The sequence below is a fragment of the Rhinopithecus bieti genome, unplaced genomic scaffold, assembly GCF_001698545.2.
Source record: "Rhinopithecus bieti isolate Rb0 unplaced genomic scaffold, ASM169854v2 scaffold_7509, whole genome shotgun sequence".
NCBI lineage: Eukaryota > Metazoa > Chordata > Mammalia > Primates > Cercopithecidae > Rhinopithecus > Rhinopithecus bieti.
The window spans coordinates 1,628,388-1,632,262 of record NW_016805750.1 but is presented as its reverse complement, the minus strand read 5'-3'; positions in this window follow the sequence as shown (position 1 = coordinate 1,632,262).

Here is a 3,875-nt window from a genome sequence, read left to right as displayed (position 1 = left end):
GGGTCGGGGGGCCGGGGTGGGGGGGTAGGTGGCAGGTAGGGATAGGGTCTTGCTCAGGCTGGTCTCAAACCCATGAGCTCAAGCGATCCTTCTGCCTTGGCCTTCCAAAGCCCTGGGAGCCCAGCCCCTACACAGTCTTGGTGCCTCTCTGTTTCTTGTCTCTCTCCTCGCCTTGCTTATCTTGCTCACTGCTGTATCCCTCAGTTCTTGGCATAGTGCCTGGACCAAGGGAGACACTTAAATTGTGTTTCTGAATGAACGTTTGAAACACAGGCACTGGCCAAGCCCTTGCAGAGTTTACCGGCAATTGAGAGAGACAGGTAGGGAACAGTAATCACCTCAGAGTACCCTCTGTACTCAGCTTCAGGAAGACGTGTGTAAAAGAAGGCTCTGGAATGCTCCCAGGGCCCTTCTTGAGCTAAAGTCTCAGTCCTGTCCCTCACCCTCCCCTAATGACCGTTTTCTTGAAGTTAGAGCCAGGGTATTATCAAAGAGGCTCACAAATTTGTGACCCCCCAGGTCCTCTGAGGCCAAGGCTGCCGGGCTACTTGCTGAGCATGGACCCACCAGGCTCCTGAACCCCCCATCCTGTGCCCATTAGGAATCACCAGTAACAGGTATCATAAACAGTGTTTCCAAAATGGCAGCCTTGGGCTAAGTCCTTCAAAGTACCATCTCAATTAAACTTCACAATAATCCTATTCATGTTGATACCACGATTATCCTGTTTCACAGATGGCAACTATCTACTCCCAAGGATCATTGTGAAGATTGAGATAATGTAGCTGACTCCCATACATTACCTGGCACATAGTAAATGCTCAGTAAATGAGTTATTATAATGATAGTAGACAAGACAGAGTTTTCCTTAGTCATTAGAGCAATGTATACACCCACCAGCAAAGATGGAGCCCAAATGCTCCACATCCTAGCTGACATGTTCATCAAAAATAGAATGGATACATAAATGTTGTTATATTAATTCAATGGAATACTACACAGCAATAAAAAGGACAAACTACAGAATCATGCAGCAATATGAGAATTTCAAAGACAACATGTTGAGCCCAAGAAGCCAGACACACTTATTTGAAGTTTCCATTTATTTGAAGTTTAAGAAAAGGTAAAATGGTGACAGCAGTCACCATAACAGTATTTACCCCTAGGGTGAGGAGTAATGACTGGGAGCGGACCAGGGGAAACTTCTGGGGGCTAGACATGTATGTTTTGATCTGAGTGGTGGTTTCATGTATGTATACATACATAAAAGCTCATTGATTTATACATATATAAAAGTTCACACCTAGGATTTGTGCACTTTACTGAATGTGTTTTGTACTTCAATAAAAATGAAAGAATTATTATTATTTAGTTAGTTAGTTTTTAGATGGAGTTTTGCTCTTGTCACCCGGGCTGGAGTGCAATGGTGCGATCTCAGCTCGCTGCAATCTCTGCCTCCCAGGTTCAAGTGATTCTCCTACCTCAGCCTCCCGAGTAGCTGGGACTACAGGCATGCGCCACCATGCCCAGCTAATTTTTGTATTTTTAGTAGAGATGGGGTTTCACCATGTTGGCCAGGATGATCTCGATCTCTTGACCTCATAATCTGCCCACCTCGGCCTCCCAAAGTGTTGGATTACAGGCGTGAGCCACCGTGCCTGGCATTATTATTATTATTATTATTATTATTATTATTATTAGAGATGGAGTTTAGCTCTTGTTGCCCAGGCTGGAGTGTGATGACGCCATCTCAGCTCACTGCAACCTCTGCCTCCCAGGTTCAATCGATTCTGCTGCCTCAGCCTCCCAATTAGCTGAGATTACAGGCGTCCATCACCACGCTCAGCTAATTTTTGTATTTTTAATGAGACAGTGTTTCGCCATGTTGGCCACGCTGGTCTCAAACTCCTGGCCTCAAGTGATTCGCCCACCTTGGCCTCCCAAAGTGCTGGGATTACAGGTGTGAGCCACCGCACCCAGCCAATAATAATAATAATATATATTTTTTTAAATTCAAGACATAACAAAGCAAGACATCTTGGGAGCTTCCAGTGTGGACGGGAGGCCATGATGCATTTGCAGAGTAGCATGATAGGGCTGGGAAGGGAAGAGTCTTGGGGCTATGACTTCGTGTGGAGAAGGGGGTACCCGAACCATCCTTGGATGGCAAGAAGTTTGCATGAAGGAAATGGCATGTAAGCTGGAAGGACGAACACATTTAATAGGAGCAATAGAAAAGTTGTGTCCAAGATGGCGGACACAGCCTATACAGCAGCTTGGAGTCTTCAGAAACCACTGATGTCTTTTGTTTTTATTTTTTATTTTTTTTGAGACGGAATTTCGCTCTTGTTGCTCAGACTGGAGTGCAATGGCGTGATCTCGGCTCACTGCAACCTCCGCCTCCTGGGTTCAAGCGATTCTCCTGCCTCAGCCTCTCTAGTAGCTGGGATTACAGGCATGTGCCATCATGCCTGGCTAATTTTGTATTTTTAATAAAAATGGGGTTTCACCATGTTGGCCAGGCTGGTCTCAAACTCTGACCTCAGGTGATCTGCCCACCTGGGCCTCCCAAAGCACTGGGATTATAGGCGTGAGCCACCGTGCCCAGCCCAATGTCTGCCTTTCTAGGGCAGCTCACCTTTGGGTGTTTGGGTTCATTCCATTCTGTGCCTGCCTCAGGTCCAGAGTTCCCGAGCATTGGCCTAGCCTTGAAGGAGATTGTGGATTGCATCAGAGGTGGTGAACCAGCTGCTGTATAGGGAGGACAGCACCTCCCCTTTGCTATGAGACTTTGGGAAAGTTCTCTGACCTCTCTGTGCTTTAATCTTCTCATCTCTAAAACAGGTATAGTTCTAATTGTCCCAACATGATGGGGTTGCTGTGAGGGGTAAATGTATTAATACCCCTCATGTGTTTTCAACAGTATCTGGCACAAGGTAACTGCTCAATTTGTGTTGTTATTACTCATGAAGAGATTCAGGGGTTATTTGCTTAGCTTCCTACATAGTTCAGGCTCTGATGATGGAGGGCAGGCACCAGGACATAAAGGTTAACGAGAAGGAAGAACAAGGGATTGTAAGGGGGAAATCCTTCCCAGATAGGATTCCTTAACAGGGATCCCTGGACAGCCTTCAGAGACCCAGGAGCCTGCCTACTGATGGGCCCATGTGCATTTCACTGGGCAGCTGGAGCCTAACGTCTACCAGCTCCTCAAACGCTTCTTAGTGGAAAATTGAAGAGCCCTGCTGCTAGTGAAGGTTGATCAGGGAAGGTGTGGGCTGTGTCTGGCAGAGAGCTGGCTAAGGCCTTGCTGTGGGGCCAAGTTGGACATCTGTGGCCACCTGGATGAGCCAGGCATCTTGTGAGGCTACATATGGAAATACTAGAAGAGGAGGAGCCACACTATTCCAGTGTGAGCTGTGAAGTGGGAGCCGGACAAGATGAACAGGACCAGGCTGTCAACCAGAGTGTCTGCGGCCCAGTGCCAGGGAACCTGAGCATGGGAAAGCCCTGGAGGCTTGGCTCCTGTCCTTCCTGGGCAGGATAATCTGCCTGGACAGGCCCCCCAGCCAGCCAGGCAAGGGCCCAACCTATGCTCCCCAAGGCTTGGTTCCTGCTCAGAACCAGTGCACACTGCTGTGTAAAGCCAGCAAGGTGGGAAGAATGGAAACCAATGAATGGGTGCTTCTGGCCCAGCCTAACCTCCTCTTACACTGGGGAGCAAGCCCAGCCATCGCTTCTTTGGATGGAGGCTGTGACCAATGAAAAATTCCAGGGAAAATTAAAATAGGCCTTTTAACTTAGTGTATGATAGGATAATGATGGCAGGTCACATTTTTGGATTCTGTGCTAAGTTCAAGGTTGCAAAGAGCAGA